The sequence below is a fragment of the Triturus cristatus genome, chromosome 9 (genome assembly GCF_964204655.1).
Source record: "Triturus cristatus chromosome 9, aTriCri1.1, whole genome shotgun sequence".
Lineage (NCBI taxonomy): Eukaryota > Metazoa > Chordata > Amphibia > Caudata > Salamandridae > Triturus > Triturus cristatus.
Genome location: NC_140592.1, coordinates 336,641,228 through 336,661,828, shown reverse-complemented (window position 1 = coordinate 336,661,828; position 20,601 = coordinate 336,641,228). Strand labels below are relative to the sequence as shown.

At 42.7% G+C, this 20,601-nt stretch overlaps 1 long non-coding RNA gene across 1 annotated transcript in view; it reads left to right on the top strand.

Moving 5' to 3' along the window:
- The window catches only part of LOC146797876 (uncharacterized), a 71,345-nt gene that overhangs the window by 36,453 nt on the left and 14,291 nt on the right, over nucleotides 1-20,601 (top strand). Inside the window, exon 2 of the long non-coding RNA XR_014969067.1 lies at nucleotides 17,609-17,698. This is a non-coding gene — a long non-coding RNA (uncharacterized LOC146797876). The remainder of the gene's footprint in view (nucleotides 1-17,608; nucleotides 17,699-20,601) is intronic.

Genomic DNA, 20,601 nt, shown 5'->3' with positions numbered 1-20,601 from the left:
ACTGTTCCAATGAACAAGGAGTAGGTTATTCTGATTGATGGTTCAAAAGAAATCATTTTAGCTCAGTGAGAGAAATTAGGTTGTTGGTTGCAGGAGTGGAACGATACTCAAGCAACAGTCACAATCCCTATCGGGGTGAACCACAAAAAGTCACTAAATTAACTTGTGCTTAAGACTCTGACAGCTTGGCACAATAGCAGTCAGGCGTAATTTAGAGGCAATGCATAAAGTATTTATGCAGCACTTAAACAGTAATAACATGAAAACACATCACAAGAAACATCCTACACAAATTTAGAAAAAATAGAGTACATTTTAATGAATTATTTGGCATCAAAATGAAAAAAATTCAATCCGGACAACCAGAGTTAAGAATTTTTAAAGTTTAAAGTGTAAAATAGCGCATAAAAGGTCAAAGCATCAACTGCGGACATCTTGTCAGACAGAACCAGGGCAAGGTTAAAAGTTATGGCTGACCGTTATGGAGTGCGGGTCAGATACACGAAGTGGATTGGGCTTGAGTTCCGCTTACCTGCAGACTTCTAACACTTTTTCAAGAAAAATGTCTAAGATGTTAAAGTTCAGCAGGGTAAGGCAGCCGGCAGTGTCCGCGGAGGAGGCATCATGGTTGGGAAGCTGCTGGACGAAGTCGCAGTGACAATTTCTACGTTAGACTTAGGCATTTTTATGGAAGTAGAAAATCTCCATCTAAATGAAGCTGCAGGCTGGAGTCGACCAGGGCTCCACAAGGCCATATACCCCTTCCGCAAGGAGTCCCTGAACATGATTTGCTGCTGTGGGGAACATAGTGGGAGCTGCTGCAAAGCCAAGCCAACTGACAATGCACCATGGATGGATTGGAGAGCAGGTAGGTCCCAGTCTCCTCTTAGATTTCAGGGCACTTTTTGGCATAACATTTTCTAAAATTATATGGCTTGAATTTGGTATTATTGGCACCTTTAGCACCACTTCCAAGGTTCCAGAACTGGACATGCACCACTTGGAGGGTCAGGACTCACTCAGGCTGGTTGCAGGCATGGGTTTACGATAGTTGGAGCTTTTTCTGCTCCTGAGGTTCTTATCAGATTCCAGCAAACTAGCCCTTGGAATCACTCTGGAAGTCTTCAAATCGAGCAGAAGTGCAGGTCTCAAGCGGCAGGGCAGTCATCTTAGGGCACAGGTTAGGATTCAGGCAGCATTACCAGTACTCTGGGAGCAGCAGGGCAGTCTTCTAAAGTACACAGCAGGCTAAAGTCTCTGCAGGTCCAGACGTGAACTGAAGAGTGAGCCTGAGAGCTCTATTTTTATATCTGGTGCTCACTTTGAAGTGGAAGAAATTTCTGGAGCTGTCCCCGGACAGAAGTGTCTGGAATTTCCTGCCTCCTTGCCCTAGTCCCAGTCTGTCTGCAGTCACAATAACCTAGTATGAAATCCCTTGTATGTGAGCTGAGGCAGTGTCTTTGAAGTGCAAGTAGGGCTGTGAGGAGCTGAGCTCCCCTCCCCATCCTGCCTTGGGTGGCCCATAATGCCAGCATCCAGTCCCTCTATTGTGTGGTTGTCTAGGAGGAATACACAAAGGTCAGCTGCCAATTACACCTAGTCATGTAACCTAGGAAACAGGCTGCAAGCAACAAATGAATAGGACAAGAAAATGCCAACTTTCTAAAAGTGGCATAGTCAGAATTGACTTTAACATTAAAGAGTTTTTTTGAATTAATTCCTTAGACAACAAACTTCACATTTCTACCTGCTCCCAACAAAAGTTATCACTTATTAAATGTGTTGAATTAACCCAATGTTATACTGTTGGAGAAGTAGGCCTCGCATTACTGAGAAACAAGTGTGTGTTTTTTTCACCTCCAGAACATGCAACACTCACAAGCACATGTCCACATTTGAAAAATAATGCATCCTGCCCGATGGGAAGATTAGGGCCTATCCTAGGGGTGACTTATATGTCTTCAAAAGTGAGTTTAAGGGTTGGCAAAGGGGTTATGTTGACAAATCGCATTGGCAGTTTAAAACTGCACAAAGGCTGCAATGGCAGGCCTGAGACATGGTTAAAAAGGCTGGGTTGAGAAAATAAGATAAGGTTGCCCTGCCCTGCAAAGAGGAAGTTGACAGGGTGGGACAACCGTCACTGTATGCTGATGGCTCAGTGGTGGGCCAGCTGAGAATCCACGGGTGAAAACCAAGTGTTTCCCATGATGCTAAAATCACTGTGGTACTCCCACTCCACCAAACTTTAAATGATCCATGAAGTCCCTCTAGTAAAATCTCTTAGATCTACTGCTGTCTAGCATGTAGGGAAATAGAAGGAAGGAATGCTGTCACAGACAGGGAGCAGCATGTTTAACGGCTCCTTGTCTGTGAGATTAATGCTGGCTCTCTCCTGAGGCAGAACGCCAGCTGGGACCGTGGGGGCCTTGAGTCTTACCCCATGGTCCCGGGGAGTTGGGCTCAGATTTCACTAATGCAACACCAGTGAAATTCAGCAGTTATAGTTCCCTGAGTTAACTATAACGTATGCCCCCACAATGCACTGCTTATGACCTCACATATTACATCACTTGTGACATGGCCATTGACCCCCACACACACCCTCATACAACCTCTCATACACCCAGTCCTACTCCCACACAACCCCTCACACACCCATTCACACACTCATTCAAGTATTCATATAACTGATCACTCCTCCATAGAGCCACTCACACAGCTGCTCACATACCCACTAACTCACCTATACAGCTACTCATGCATTCATTCACTTATCACAACAGTCACTCACACATCCATATATACAGATACTTACACACCCACTCACACCCTTACAGCCACTCACACACCCACTTAATCACCCATACAAAAACGGACACAGCTACTTCCTCACCCATACAGGTACTCACACAACCACACACTCAGCCATACAGCCACTGTCACTCACTCACCAAAACAGCTACTTGCCCCATTCACTAATACAGTTATTGACACAGCCACTCACTCACTCACTCACCCATACAACCACTCACACACTGACAGAGCCAGTTACATACCCATTCACACATCCATACAACCACTCACACACCCACTCCCTCACTCTTACAGCCACTTACACTGACATTCACTCTCCAACACAGCAACTCACATCCACTCACTTTCCTATACACACACTCAAATACATACTCACTTACCCATATAGCCAAGTGCACCCTTACTCCCTCACCCATACAGTCACCCACACAGCTACTTAGGCACCCACACAGTCACTCACACACTCACTCACTCTCAAATACAGCTACTCACATAGCCACTCACTCATACAGGTACTCACATATCCACAAACACATCCTTACAGCCACTCAGACACCCACTCACACACCCATACAGCCACTCAGACATCCATTCGCACACTGACACAGACAGTCACACAGCCACTCAGATGAGATATGTTAGAAATAGTATGACTAAGAATAGTAATTTAACTTAAGCTGTAGCTTAGTATATAATTGTAAGTCTTGCAAACATTTACAAAACACATACACTCTCGGGATGATGATGACTGCGCCACTGGATTCGAACTAGCCCGGCTGATGAGGTCTGATACCCCTAAACTGGCCCAAAAATGCATGTTTCCAATCCAGGGAGGACCTGACGTGGCAGTTCGAGCTGGACTGTTCCCATGGGAGGCAGGGTCAAGGCTGATCTGCATATGGCTGGGTCCAAACTAGAGTGACATGAGGAGCATAATAACAATGGATTAAACCCAGTTCTGTGACTGGCGGTAAATGTTTGAAAAGTTTCAATACTACGCCCATTATTTTATTTTGTGATGTTGCTATGTGCGCCACAAGGTGCTAAGGGTATAATCAGAATGGGTCCCTTGCTCGCTGCGCACCTGGATTTAAGCTAGCCTGGCTGATGAGAGGTGATACCCCAAAATCGGTTCTAGGCTGTTTGTTTCTGGTCCACGGAGGATGTGGTTTGGCAGTTCGGCTGGACTGTTCCCATGGGGAGTAGGGTCCAGACTTATTTGCATATGGCTAAGTCCAAATTGGGGTGACATGGCAAGCAAAATAACAGATTAAACCCAGATCTGTGATTGTGGGTGAGTGTTTGAAACGTTTCAACACTCCGTCCATCAATTTATTTTGGTAGGTCAGGCATGTTTTGTATAAAATATAATAGGGGGACACATATGCCCCCCGTCAAGGGCATTTTTATGTCTCAGGGACTACCCCCTCCCTGGGGCTACATATACATATGGGGGAGTCATGCAAACCACTGGGCCCCAGGGACACCCACGCACTTTACTATTACTAAATGCCTTCTGTGAATACCAAACGTAATAAGTTTAGGATTTTATCTCACATTAGTTCTGTGAATCGGCCCCAAAGAGATGATGGACGGAGCGCTGAAACTTTTCAGACACTCACCCCCAGTCACAGATCTGGGTTGAATCCACCATCATTTTTTAGCTCACTTTGCCACCTCAGTTCAGACCCAGCAATATGCAAATCAGTCTTGACACTGTGCCTCATGGGAACAGTCCAGCCCAAACTGCCAAGCCAAGTCTTCCCTGAACCGGAAACAAACATCCTGGGATCGGTTACTGGGTGACACCCTTCATCAGCCAGGCTAGCTTGAATCCAGTGGCAAAGTGAGCAAGGGACCCACATCTGGGCATTCCCTGCCAACTTAGGGTGAACAAAGCAAGCACAAAGAGATGATGGACAGAGGGCTGAAACTTTTCAGACACTCACCCCCAGTCACAGATCTGGGTTGAATCCACCATCATTCTTTAGCTCACTTTGCCAGCTCAGTTCACACCCAGCTATATGCAAATCAGTCTTGACCCTGTGCCTCATGGGAACAGTCCAGCCCGAACTGCCAAGCTAGGTCTTCCCTGAACCGGAAACATGTATCCTGGGACCGGTTTCTGGATAACACCCTTCATCAGCCAGGCTAGCTTGAATCCAGCGGCAAAGTGAGCAAGGGACCCAAGTCTGGGCATTCCCTGCCAACTTAGGGCGAACAAAGCAAACTCCTTGGGTTTGCACGATTCCCTCAATCAATCTCAGAAAGTCCTGAGTGGCTCTAACATAAGAGCTGAGATCCCTCACCCAAGGAGCAAAAAAAGAGTCTACATAATAGAAGTGTTCTCCAAAAGACTTTTCAGGGAGGACACAATAAGTCTCCCCGGGGGGGGGGGGGGGGTCCAATAAGTCCTTATGCACTTTTGGAAGATGATAAAAAAGTGGGAAGAACAGGGTGTTCACAAAGTAGAAAGTTGTATTCATCCTGGTCGAGCATGCCTTCGTCCCTCCAATTCCTCAAATGGGTGTGATAAGTTCTTACACAGTTGGCATATTCCATTCTTTGAATAGGAAGATAACATTGCTCATTACTCAGTTGCCTCATAGCTTCTTTGAGGTATTGATCCTTGTTAAATAGCACAATGTTCCCTCCCTTGTCCGAGGGTTATATCACCAGGGAGTCATCATTTTAAAGCGACTGTATAGCCTTTCATTGTTTAAAATGGATGTTGTATTGTCTAGGGTCGTTGGAACTCCTTTTAAAAGATTTTATAGATTTTAAATCCGCAATAATTGCTCCGTTAAACACGTCAATAGCATCATGTGGTGTCTGTGGGATCACCCTTGACTTCCTTTTCAGTTCGCTCCTCCCACTGTATTGAGTTATGCCGGCTTATGCAAGACAGATGTCCGTGGAGTTAGTGCTACCGGGGACCCTAGTTTTGAATGTGGCTTCCAGGGTTTGCAATGTCATAAATGTTTCTAGGTCGTTTCCAATTAGAAGGTCCATCTCATCCAAGGTATTGCTTGCTCCCTGAGGTACTTTTTTGGGGTGCAACAGATGAATCTTTTGTAAATGTAATTTTCTTATGCACTTGAAAAGATCGATACATGTCTGTGCATAGTCGAATTCTGCAGGGGGCAAAAGATTAGGCCTAATTTCAGGACCTGCGTCTCATCAATGTTCAATATTCTGTCCGATAAGTTAATGATGGTTTTCTCCTCTACAGCTTTTGCCATTTGCCTCATTGGCCCCTGCTGCGTGTCACCCTGGGAGTAGAAGGTTCTCCCCCATCCTTTCTTGCCCCTTCTTGTTTTGCGTTTGTGCCTTCTGGAGGATGGGTTCTCTGGGCTGGTCTTTGTCTGCATTCCCTGATCAGTTTGTACTCCCGAAAATAAGGAGTTTCACAGGTTCTTCCAGTGTCTTCGGTAGGGGTGTTGTCTGTTCCCCTTCTGATGTTTCTACCTTGGATTCTGATGTCTCTATATTAACAATAGTGCCCCCTCCTTTCTGTTGGTTCAATTGTTTACTGGGGCAGTCAAATTTTCGGGCGAACGTCAGGATCCGACCCGTTTCATAATCTTTTTCATCCCGGTGGAATTTTGTTTGTTTGCGACGTCTGTTAATGCCTTCATAATCCTTGAGTCAATTTTTCATAACCGTTTTTAATTCTTCACTTTGTTTGGTATCCTTATCCTTAACGATCAATTCTTCCAGTTTTTTAATCTCCTCCAGAAATTTTGCTTGCTAGCTCCACGCATATTTGATCAGAATCCTGGCCATGCCTTTGGCAGACTCTGTAGTATGTTCAGGCCAATCTTTTAGTAACTCTGGGTGCGGGTTTTCAAAAGCTGGGACTGTGTATATGCGCAAGCCTCTGGGGATGCCTTCCACTCTTTGGTTTAAAATGGCACCAAGACAGGAAACAAACTGACATTGAAAAAGGCGCTGTGCTGAAACATGTCTTTCAGTGCTTGGAGGCTTGCACATTAAAGTATTTTTGTTATAATTTACCTGTGAGTACATTTGTTCTTGACTTGACGACAACTGTTCGCCTTTATTTATTTATTTATAAAGTTTTATATAGAGTGAACAAGATCCCGAAAGATATCAGAGCGCTTTACATAAGGATGGAAGGAAGGACATAAATGCAATATTGACATCAAGTAGGAGTTGAAAAACGGGTATGATCACAGAATACAGGACAATTGAACCATGGAGGGTAGTGCAATAAACAGGTATAAGTGGGCAACGAAGGGGGTCACAGTATGCGGTAAAGAAGAGCAGTATCAAATGATGGTACAATGATAGTAGGAGCAATGTCTTCGAGCAGGTGAGCCTAGCCCACTTACGGTAAGAATTTATTCATTAGGAATCTTTTGACTTCCAATTTGAATGCCGTCGTTGAGGCGATTCTGCGTACTTCCAGTGGAAGAGAGTTCCATATCTTTGGGGCAGTGCCAGAGAAGGCTCGGTGACAAGTTTTCTTTTTGCTAAGGATGAGTGGTTTCAAGAGGAAAGTATTGGCACTTCTTGAGGCTCTCACCCCACAGGCTAGTTCAAGTTGTTCCGCAAGGTACATGCGAGTTTTGAAGTGCCTTTGTGGATATATATATATATATATATATATATATATATATATATATATATATATATATATATATATATATATATATATATATATTCCAAATGTACTTGCCCCGCAAATGAAGACACCCACACAACGTAAGCTTAATTCTTGTTTATTCGGGAGGCAGCAGCGGACTCAGGGAGCATCCTACAGCGTAGTGTAGCGCCTTTTGCCTACGCGTTTCGAGAGCTTGTCCCTTCTTCATGGCATGGCGTTGATGGGGAAGACGAAAGCGTGCACAATGTTTTCACAGGTGATATAGTTTATCTTGATCCCGCCTTAGTGGGCGTGTTTTTGCAAAGCACCCTGGTTCGTGTAGTCCTGGGCAATTACAAGAGTCCATGGTGGGTGCTGCTTCCCTTAATCCCTCTGTGATTCTTGCCCAGTGGGTCACTGGCGATCCTCTTCTGCTGGCCATTACACAAACGCATACTGCCTGATCATCGGCATCTACCATGGTATACAATGAAGTTACAATGGTAGAATATATAACTAAGTAGTTTAACACCTATAACTTTAATACCACCTACACTATTTACAACTACTACCTAAAATTACCATTCACACCTCATAATCTATATTTCTGCCACATTACACATACATACTTTCACCCACTTTCATGCTACCTATGTTTTAAGTACCACACTCCACTCTATGCCACTCGACTCTATGCCACCCCACTGTACACTAATACATTCTACACCACTTCACTCTACAACACTCCACTATACACCACTCCACTCTGCGCTAATCCATTGTATGCCACTCCACTCTACCCCACTCCACTCCACTCTATGCCACTCCACTCAACACCACTCCATTCTATGACACTCCAGTCCACTTGACTCCGCTGTACGCCCCTTCACTCTATGTGACCCCACTCTAAGACACTCCAATCTAGGTCACTCCACTGTATGATATATATATATATGATCAAGGCTGCATGTCTGGCGGCCGAAACGCGTCATTTGGACACTTGATGCTTGAATAAATCATCATTTAACTCTCAACTTTGCCTTTGGAGTCTGTTTCCTGGTGTTGCGCCTTTCTTTGGATGGTGGCAACAATAGGGGTTCTGGCTCCAACGCAGTAAGGCTGCGCCAATACAAGAGTCAACAAAAAAATGCCAGTACTGCACTTCAATTCAATAGTTTCTGCTAATTGAGTAACAATCCTCAATTCGGAAAGACCAATCTTTTAGTCTGGTTTCTTATGAACATTTCTTTGTATTTTGGATTTTATTCCTAAAGTTTTTTTCTATTTTTTTGTTGGACCTTCTTTAAACAAAAATTATTTCACAACAAATAGAGACTTGAAAGGTATATACAAAAACATCCAATATATACAAAGACATCAAAAAATGTCACAACTCACATATAATGTATATCACTTTGCAAAATATTTAGTGGACACATTAAACATTCAAAGGACAACATTAAGTGCACTTAGAGACATGAACATACAAGACTGGACAAATTGACGAAACATTAACAAATATAGCCTGTTCAGAAACAAGTGTAAACGCCCTGTGTTAAATAAAGTTTTTTGAGAACAGGTGCGGATACTAATGATTAGTACAAGATTTGTTTGTTCATATTTTCATATAATAGACCATCAAATAATTCAATTTTTAAGTTGTAATCCTGGGGAGATTGGTCTATTTGAGAGAACGGAGGTAAAGAGAACAGGGGTCGACGCGTTTCGAATCCCTTATGTAGCAGGGATTCTCATCAGGACCGTGAAGATTCAATCTACAGAAAAAATAATAAAAACATTCTGTCAGTCATACTCACAACACTCGACTTCAATCAATCACGCACACTCTCAGATCATACCTGTATTTATGATTCAGTGGTCGGTCTCCCAACAAAGTGTCTAATCGTGTAGCTGTAATGTTAAGAATTCAATGGGCATAATTAGTGTTGGTTAGCCAGTAAAAGGGAAACAATGATGAAGTTCGTTAATCTGGGTACTTACATAGAGATGCGGTATGACCGCGTGGTCAGTTACTTGTTGTCAGTTTCTTCAAACAATTCTGTAATGAAGAAAAGAAGAAATGTCCTATTTACTTTGGCGAAAAAAGGCACGCAGATGCTCATATTTAAAATGACCGGCTTAGTGGGGCGGGTGTAATCGAGCTCTTAAGTTTGTTAGCACGCAGCAAGCCTGATTTATATAGAGCGAACAAGATCCCGAAAGATATCAGAGCGCTTTACATAAGGATGGAAGGAAGGACATAAATGCAATATTGACATCAAGTAGGAGTTGAAAAACGGGTATGATCACAGAATACAGGACAATTGAACCATGGAGGGTAGTGCAATAAACAGGTATAAGTGGGCAACGAAGGGGGTCACAGTATGCGGTAAAGAAGAGCAGTATCAAATGATGGTACAATGATAGTAGGAGCAATGTCTTCGAGCAGGTGAGCCTAGCCCACTTACGGTAAGAATTTATTAATTAGGAATCTTTTGACTTCCAATTTGAATGCCGTCGTTGAGGCGATTCTGCGTACTTCCAGTGGAAGAGAGTTCCATATCTTTGGGGCAGTGCCAGAGAAGGCTCGGTGACAAGTTTTCTTTTTGCTAAGGATGAGTGGTTTCAAGAGGAAAGTATTGACGCTTCTTGAGGCTCTCACCCCACAGGCTAGTTCAAGTTGTTCCGCAAGGTACATGCGAGTTTTGAAGTGCCTTTGTGGATATATATATATATATATATATAATATATATATATATATATATATATATATATATATATATTCCAAATGTACTTGCCCCGCTATATATATATATATATATATATATATATATATATATATATATATATATATATATATATATATATATATATATATATATATATATATATATATATATATATATATATTCCAAATGTACTTGCCCCGCAAATGAAGACACCCACACAACGTAAGCTTAATTCTTGTTTATTCGGGAGGCAGCAGCGGACTCAGGGAGCATCCTACAGCGTAGTGTAGCGCCTTTTGCCTACGCGTTTCGAGAGCTTGTCCCTTCTTCATGGCATGGCGTTGATGGGGAAGACGAAAGCGTGCACAATGTTTTCACAGGTGATATAGTTTATCTTGATCCCGCCTTAGTGGGCGTGTTTTTGCAAAGCACCCTGGTTCGTGTAGTCCTGGGCAATTACAAGAGTCCATGGTGGGTGCTGCTTCCCTTAATCCCTCTGTGATTCTTGCCCAGTGGGTCACTGGCGATCCTCTTCTGCTGGCCATTACACAAACGCATACTGCCTGATCATCGGCATCTACCATGGTATACAATGAAGTTACAATGGTAGAATATATAACTAAGTAGTTTAACACCTATAACTTTAATACCACCTACACTATTTACAACTACTACCTAAAATTACCATTCACACCTCATAATCTATATTTCTGCCACATTACACATACATACTTTCACCCACTTTCATGCTACCTATGTTTTAAGTACCACACTCCACTCTATGCCACTCGACTCTATGCCACCCCACTGTACACTAATACATTCTACACCACTTCACTCTACAACACTCCACTATACACCACTCCACTCTGCGCTAATCCATTGTATGCCACTCCACTCTACCCCACTCCACTCCACTCTATGCCACTCCACTCAACACCACTCCATTCTATGACACTCCAGTCCACTTGACTCCGCTGTACGCCCCTTCACTCTATGTGACCCCACTCTAAGACACTCCAATCTAGGTCACTCCACTGTATGATATATATATATATGATCAAGGCTGCATGTCTGGCGGCCGAAACGCGTCATTTGGACACTTGATGCTTGAATAAATCATCATTTAACTCTCAACTTTGCCTTTGGAGTCTGTTTCCTGGTGTTGCGCCTTTCTTTGGATGGTGGCACCCCTGGGATCCTGCTGTGGAATATATAACATTTTTTTTTTACACACACATACATGCTTTTGCAGCACTAAATTTGCCAGATGGCCAGAGAGGCAATTTACCACTTTACAGAGTATCACTCCATAATATATAATAGTAAAGAAGTGTAAGCGTTGCAGACACATGCTGACAGTGGGCGCTTTGCATTACAGTATTCGCCATTTTCGGCATGTTTCCAGTAAGAAGCAATTGCACAAGAACGTTTCACAATCATCCCCGGTGCACATTAACACTAACTGCTGCGCTCGAGTTTCAAAGTGCGGGAGATGCCGGAGGCCCAGACCTAAATTGTCGCTAATCAATGCCATCTTGGCAGTGGCGCGCGCCAGGGTTGCACGGAGATGACCTCTCCTTTGATGTGTTGCTCGCTGTGATGGACACATGCGTGTAGGATACTGTCTCTCCCTGCGTGGCATTTCTCCTACTACAGAATTACATCCCGGTGAAACAGGAGAGTTTGCAATGCTGCTAAAGCTGCGTCATATCCTTTTCAGCAGACTGTATCTACTGCTTGGACAGAGTCAGCCAAAATACGTGCATCACAAAAACAAAATAAACACGTGCAGTACCATCTACAAATTACAAGAACCAAAGGCATAACCGAGGCTTCGCATCCAGGATGAATCAAACATTGATCATCTGTGCCCAGTGTCAGAGTGGGACAGAAAAACAGGCCAGGGCACCAGAAAGAATTGGGGCCAATATTCACAACCGTGATTGGAGGCTTTTAAAGGAGCATTCTTGAATCACGCTTGGGCGACTACTTTCTGGCAAATATTTCACAGGAGCAGTGCTTAACTTGTAGTAAAATAAGTGCCAGGGTTCTCGTCAAGAGGCCACTGCAGCTTGCACCACACATTGCCTCTGCCATGCTGCCAATGATAGTAACAACACAACTACTAACCATCACACACAAGTGTGACTAATTCGGACTATTTCAGGCCCCCAAAGTAATAAGAATGGGCTGAGTGACAGGGAATAGTCATTTTAATGTATATTGGATTCAGGGCCGGACTGGCCGTAGCAGGCACCGGGCAATCCCCTCTCTGCACGTGTGGTGGCCGGTTTTGGGCCCCTGCGGCCCGTTTTTGTTACAGGGCCGTTTTTGCAGCATAGCTGCAAAATCGGCCCTGTAACAAAATCGGCTGAAAACCGGCCCTGGCAAAGAGCTCGGCCGCACCCCCAACCCCCATGGGGGGGCCGGCCGAGCACTTTGTCAGGGCCGGTTTTGGTTCCCAGCCCGGCCCTGATTGGATTAGAAATTAACTGTTGTTCTGGTCATCTTTAAAATAGCCAGACAGCACCACCTTATGGGCAGACTGTCACAAGCACCTGTGTTGACAATTAAGTGCCGGTGCTGAGCATCAGAAACCAGTGGATCAAATTAAGCACTGCACAGGAGGTGCATTTTAGAACAGTTGTTGAACTTATCTGATTGTGAAAAGGGATAGGATTTGTATGTATTTTCACAAGGGTTATTGTGATTATCCTCTTTTGTTTCTGGTACATTTTCAGCACCTAGTGCATTCCACAGCACACCACTAAGAACAGAGTCCATGGAGGAGAAGTGATGAGGCGTTCTATGTGTATCTACTGCCCCCAAAAAGGATCTGCTCACCTGCTTCACTTCTCACAGTAGTAAAGCGCAAAGGCCCTGATTATAAGCATACGTGCTATTTAGCGCACCTGATAACGATAAGACGGGTTATATTATTCATAGTGTGTGATATATAGCATCTATTACAAGTCTGTGGGGAATAACATTGATTCTGGTGTCTAACGCACCAAAATCTGCTTGATACTGTAAATATTTTTTGCTTTTTCCCTGTTAAATTTCAGCAGGTTTGGCCTGCCGAAATTTAACGATCTTGAGTTATTTAATGCATAGGATAATTAGTGCTTGCCTTAAATAAAACCAAAACTCGTAATTCCGACCCGTGCGTAAACAGGAATTTATGCATTGGTCAGAATATACCAACCAAATTGTAATCATGTCCTATGGCCTTACAGCCTGCTGCTGAGGGCAATACCGGTTTTTAAAGGCCCTGAACCTGAGTTATGACAAGTGAGAAGGCCTTTAACAACCTGTATTAACTGAGACAGAATGGCAATAAGGCTATTGGAACATTCCACTCACTGAGGGTAGAATGTTCTGAATTAAAAAGGGAGAAAGGCAAAAATTGGAATGTTGGAGCAGAAGGCTTTTACCAGCCATTATTAGCCTTGAGCCATTTCATTGTCTTCTATGGAGCTCCTGTTGCAATGTTCTAATAATCATTAAGAAACAAGCACACCTTAGCCATAAACCCAGACTATGTTTGCACAAAAATGAGCTGCAAACAGGACACCGGCCAGCCATTAGCTAACCCACATAAAGCTTTTGAAAATTGAAAAAGGGCATCTAGGCACTGTTTACGAAAATGCTGGAGTTCTGCAGTTTTTGTGCAATGCAGATTTTTAACACCATGTTTGATCAAGGGAAGTTGCGGGGGGATTTATACCTTAGTCCTCTTTCTTGCTGAAGGGAAGAGGGAGATGTTTGCCTCAATGTCTTGTTCATGAATAGGAATATTTGTTGGGACTTCTGTCTTAGCCATGGTGGGAAGAACGTTTAAATCCTGCACGTTGCCTAAGTAAGTAAGTGAAGATATTATAAAGCGTGCGAATGCCAAACGGTGTCTAGGCACTAGCATCCCAGAAGAAGCCATAGGATCGAATCTTACTTACAAAGAGATGTGAAGAGCCAGGTTTTTAAAATTTTCCTGAAATGTGTCAGGTTAGATTGGGTTCTTAAGTAGTGGGGCATGGTATTCCATAGTTTACAGGCAGAATAAGAAAAACTTCTAGCCACTAATTTGTCTGAGCTGGACCTAAGATCAATGCTGGGCACATGTCAAAAGAAGATTGTTTGAAAGTATAGAGGGCCGGTCTTGTGAAGCACCTTGTGAATCAGGCAGAGGGTCTTAAATTTGACTTGCTCGCAGACAAGCAGCAAATGAATGCCAAAAATGCTCTGAGAGACAGGACTGATTTTTGGGGGTTTCAAAAGCAGCCATGCTGCAGTATTTTTCAGAGATGGGAACTTCAGCAGCAGGAGCTTCTGTATGTCCATATACAGAGTGTTGCAATATTCAGTTTTAGAATGGGCATGACCATTTTCTGCAGATCTAAAGGAATATAGGGAAAATCTTTTTCCAAAATCCTGAGCAAGTAGAAACATGAGTATGTAACGAGATTAAGCAAATCCTCCTATCAAACAACACTGCTAAGTTCTTTCTATCCAGGTGTTGGAAGAGAGCCAAGGTTGGAAGGTCACCAGGAGATATCCAAAATGCAGTATTATTTCCGAAAATGAGCACCTCGGTCTTCTCAGAGTTCAATTTGAGACAGTTCTCCTGCATCCATGTTACAATATGTGCAAGGTAGTTGTTAAACTTGTTGGCAACCCCATCAACGTAAGATGAAACTGACACAACTATTTGAGTGTCGTCGGCGTAGGCAACAACCGAGAAGCCATAGCACCAAATGAGTTTGACTAGAGGGATAACATAGATGTTGAAAAGCGTGGGGCTTAAAGATGAGCCCTGGGGCACCCCACACAGGAGGGAGAAGGGGGTCTAGGTGAAATCCCCAAAAGTAACCACATGCTCTCTGTGAGATAAAAAGGAGCAAAGGATGGTGAGAGCTGTGCCTCTAATGCTGATTCTCCCAAGCTGGTTGATAAGCAGAGAATGGCTAACCGTATCAAACACAGCTTAGAGATCGAGAAGAATCAGTGAGCCCTCCCCTATCTACCAGCATTCTAATCTCCTCTGTTGCAGCTATTAATGTTAGCTCAGTGCAATGGTGTGGTCTAAAATCATATTGTGATGGATCCAGGAGATCATTGTCATCAAGAAAGGACATCATGTCCTCATCTATAGCCTTTTCAAGAAACTTAGCAGGCAGTGGAAGGCAGGAAATAGGCGATGGTTCTTAGTATCACCTGGCTCAAGGTAAAGTGTTTTTTTAAAGAAGGAGCATCAAAGCCCTTTTCCAGGCTCCTGGGAAGTGGTCATAGGTCAGTATATTGTTCGGTAACCATGTAAGATGAACTGAGACGGTGAGAGAGATCTTCTGCAATACACAAAGCGGACATGGATCAAATGGAGAGCCTGACTTGATTGTCTGAGTAAAGGTCCCTACTCTTTCTTCTGTAAAGGGAGTGAAATTATTTAGAACATTAATATTCAAATCAGTGTTATCAAGTGAGGGGTGGGCGGCTTTTGCTTCCCCATCCACTGCCTTGCATCTAAGGGGTAAGGTTTTCTTTTTATATCCTCTGCTTTCCACACTGTATGCGTAAATTTCATGCCCTTCATGATTTGGACTTCACACCTCCTATAACTAGAGTTGCTATGAGTAAAACTTATTTTCTGAGGACAAGTTGAATCTGTACATGAACAGAAAAAAAAATGTGCCAGTAGCTTGAAACACAGGGACACTGCACATTACTTGAAAAATGCAAAAGAACATGGTTATTTGAAGACAAGGGAAGTAATGTGCCAATCAAAATAGAAGAGAGAGTAAAAATGGTTTTAGTCCAACGGGGCAGATTTACAAGCCCCTTGCGTCATTTTTACGCTGCTGTTGCGTCACTTTTCGTGATGCAGCAGCAGCAGCGTAAAAATGCGGCCCATTTACAACGTGATGCATCTAGGGAGATGCGTCACGTTGTAAAGCCCTGCGTCACATTATACCTGCGTCAGGTATAATGTATGCAGGGTGGGCGTTCCAACGCAAAAAAGTCTCGTAGAAGTCACGCAGTGAAAACGACATGATTTTACTGCGCCACTTCTAGGACGCCACTGCGTCAAATTCTTACGCCTGCTTGAAGCAGGCGTAAGGAGTGACGCAGCACAATGAGGATAGGCTGTTTTAATGGAGACATTACCTTTGCCTACCAGTCATCAATATATATTACGGAAATGGTAATGCCAATGAAAAAATACACAAATTTGAAAATGCAGACATTGTTAAATTTTCTCAGAAGTGGAGCTTTTCTTGTCTAAATTGCTGTAATTGTTCAAATAGAAAATGTGTACCATTGTTCAATCTATACCTTGAACAGAAGCCTTGCAAGCATATAACCACAGTCCAGATACAATGCGTATGGCTTCACATTAGTTAAACCAATCAGTAACAACACTTTGAAGGATAATGTCATTAAATAACACACACTGAAATCAATATGTAATGCTACATTCATAAACATCTCTTTTATAGTGTTAATGATCATGTGGTTTGTAATCTCATTTCTAAGATTATTTCTGATACCTCTGATTCCACTTGTTACATTATGAGTGAGGTCATGAGCCTTGTATAGACTAATACTTTTAATTGTTGCGTGCTCAGTGGCGTCGCACCCAGCCCAAACAGCACGTGTGAAACCAAACAACAACAACTTTGGGACACCTTTCTGCCCCTGGCCACTGGCACATCGAAGTTCTAGCAGCAAGTTTATTTTTGGTGTCAGAAAAACGCGAATATTACAGCAATTAAACATTGGACAAATCACATGCTTTAGAGATTGCCAGAGTTTTTAAACGTTTAGAGTTGCATTAACATGCTTAATAATTTAGCATTCGTTTATGTCTAAATGCATCATGGGAATTGTATTGTTCTCAGAGAAGCCCGGGAGTTTTTTAAGTGACACAGGTGCTAATCGTGTGGAGATGAGGGGGAGGGCTTCTTGTGAGGAGGGGCTAAAGTGTTGTTTAAAGCTAGGAGGGTGAAAGGGAGAGGAGAAATTTTATTCGAGATGGAGTAAGGAGGACGATTGCTTCCTAGCAGGTAGGAGAAAAGTACGAGGAGGGAAACATGAGATATGCTGTTTTAGACAAGGAAAGTATGTTTATATTGGAAGGCTGGGTGTAAGGGGAAGCATGATGAGGGAAGGAGATGAGAGACTCGGGAGAGTCACATTTAGATGATTGGAAATAAGGTGAAGGAGCAGATGGAGGGTGCAAGAAGTCGGGGTTAAAGTATGGTAATCAGCTACTGAGTGACAGGTAGCCCCTTATGATAATTTCAAATAAGCGGGGTTCGAACATGTTAAAGAATGCATTTTAGTTGAATTAATTATTGAGACTAAGAAAAGAGGGCAACTTTAAGCATGAGATGTTGTTGTATTTGTTTGTTTACATTTTCTGATGGTATATTAAAGCATGTGTAATTGTTACTTTCAGTTTTCCCTGACGAAGGGCCCTTGAGGCCCGAAATGCATTGGATTTTAATAACCTGCTACGGACGAATTCGGCGTAAGTCGTGTTCTTGAGGTGAGGTTCGGATGGCCCGGCAGGAGCATTAGAAATATGGATAATTGCCTTTTCTTGCATGAAGACCTAAATTATTTCAAAGGGAACACATGGATTATCTATGAAAAAATAACGTTTTGAAGAATGGATAAGAGGAATATGAGAAGAAAAATACATTGCAAATGCAGTTTTGGCTGTGCCAGTGGCCAGGGGCAGAAAGGTGTCCCAAAGTTGGTGTTGTTTGGTTTCACACGTGCTGTTTGGGCTGGGCGCGACGCCACTGAGCACGCAACGGTTAAAAGTAGTAGTCTATAAAACTCGGAGAAACTTGTCGCAATACAAGGAGTGCAAGTCGTTCAAATATGATGTGGTTCTTTAGTCACATATTTCAATAACTCACAAGAACCTGTACTGATTTTGTGTGTTGATGCATTTAAGCATCTTTAATAAATTATATTACCAGGCCTAGTGAAATAGTAGGTATAAATTCAATATTGAGTATTGTTCTATTGTTAAATATTTATACTGCTCTCACTTTAGCATTCATGTGGCCTGGCCAAAAACATTATGTAACATTAAACTGGAGAATAACATCATCTATTTAGGTCGTCATTGGCTCATGCATTTCAGTGTCTTTAAGTACAAGAAATTTGTATAAACAGTGATGATTTTAAAAGGCATTTGAATATCATCCAAGTATTGTCTGCAATTACTCAAGTCTTTCACAAGTGATGTAATTGCACTCAGCAGAATATATATTGCCTAGAGCAGGGTTCTCTAATGTCGGCCCTAGAGGGTCAGATTCATGCCAGATTTTTAGCATATCCACATTTAGCTAAATGTAGTTATTTTAAAAATCTGGCATGGATCCGGCACTCCAGGACCGACATTGGAGAACCCTGGCCTAGAATGAAATTTCACCTTATGCATTTGATAACTGTTTTGCTCCTCTGACTGTTCTGCTCCATTCAGTATATTAGGAGCACCGGATTCAAGGTAGAATTTGTGGGGGCAGTCCTTTATTTATAGACGTAAAAAAGAAATAGGACAACCAAATAACTCCTTTGTGAACTTAAGTTCGTAGTAAAGTGTAGTTAAACATACAACAAGGGGATCATTTACAATTAAATTTATAATTTCTTAAATATAATTGATGTCGGAAAACAGTGACATATATATTCAATCACATGGAGCCAATCAATAGAATTACATCAATCATCAGAATGAACTAGAACATATCTGGCGATTAAACCAATGAAAAGACCAGGTGTACACAATGAAAGTATTTATTGTCAACGCATTCTTATAATAAGAGTCGAAATTATAACAAAATATGGGGTTCATGATCAGCAAAACTTTCATGCATTAATCGGGAAGAGATGAATTCAAAATCCTGTTTGAAAGATAGACCAACAAATGAACTGTCTAGTCTTTTCTATGGCATTCGTCGAGTATGTACAGCAAAGGATTCATGGACGTTGGATCCAAAAATTACTTTACAAAGATGAAGTGGATGTGCCCCAACGTTTCGGTCTCTATTGTCAGCAGTATACAAGGCCATCCTCAGGACTGTTTTAGCTACAAGAGAATTGTATTGAGCCCTAATTGGAATTAACAGACTCAACCTGGTGAGCTGGTTCAAGGGTTATTTTATATATGAGCTGACCTAGGTCACTGACAAATTGTACTTCCGCTTGGCAATTTGAAAACATTGGAGCGCAGCAAAAAATATTTCACACTGAGTTTTAAAAATTTCAGACCTACAAGAAATCTTATGAAAATATTTTGGCAATATAACAAAATACTTGAGATGTTTTTAATTTTTAGTTAAATAGCCTAACATTTCACATGTTTTTTGTTTTCTGAAAACAAATCTAAAATGTGCTGGTGTACATTGTTTCACTGCAATTTCACATTCAAAACCCCCCAAAAATTAAAGAACGCTAAGAGAGAGGAAAGAGCAGTAAAACGACAGGTGGTACCAAAGCGAAAATGGCAGAAACAGAGGGCACAGGCAAAGGATAATGGAGCACAGAAAAGGGCACAAAAAATCCAAAAAAGAAAACAAGACGTCCAGAAAACAGGGTTGAAAAACAGAACAAAACAAGGGTCAAAACAGAGAGGAGAGAGAGAGAGAAAGAAAGAGAGACTGAGACAGAGGGCCAAGGAGAAGAGGAAGGCTGGAACCTGAAGGCACTGGAGTTGTGTCCAAAGGACCTTGCCTGGATGGAGGTTCAAGTACAGATCGTTCTTTGGGGCTAGGAATGCTCTTGTTTAATGGCTGGTCCTCTTTGCGGCCACCATAATGTACCTTCTGGGAGGGTGGAGGAGTACAGAGGTTGGAGGGTATGCCTGTGAGGGGCGTAGGAAGCAAGAGAGCGGGGGAAAGGTGATGAAAGCTGGGGGGAGGGGGAAGAGCGGGAAAACAATGGGTAGTGCCAAAGCGGTACAAAAGGGGGTGGTGATGGACGGAGCATCAGAACCAATCAAACACTCACACCCAGTCAACAGATCTGGGTTTGATCCATCACCGTTCTTTAGCCCACTCTGCCACCCCAGTTCAGACATGGCCATATGCAAATCAGTCTGACCCTGTGCCTCATAGGAACAGTCCAGCCCGAACTGCCAAGCCATGTTATGTTAAATTTAACTTATAAAGCACACGTACGCCCGTAGGCTTCATGGCGCTGTAGGAGGTTTTCAGAGCATAACACAACAACAGGAGGACAACTTAGAACGTCTAAGGATAAGCTTCTCTAAAAAGCCAGGTCTTAAAGGCTAGTCTAAAGGCTAGAATATCCTCGTGTGACCTTAAAGAAGCTGGCAAGGAGTTCCAGAGGGAGGCAGCAAGAAAATGAAAAGAGCTGCCGCCCTGACGTTGTTTCCTAACAACCGGCACCATGAGCAAGTTTTTGTGACCAGAG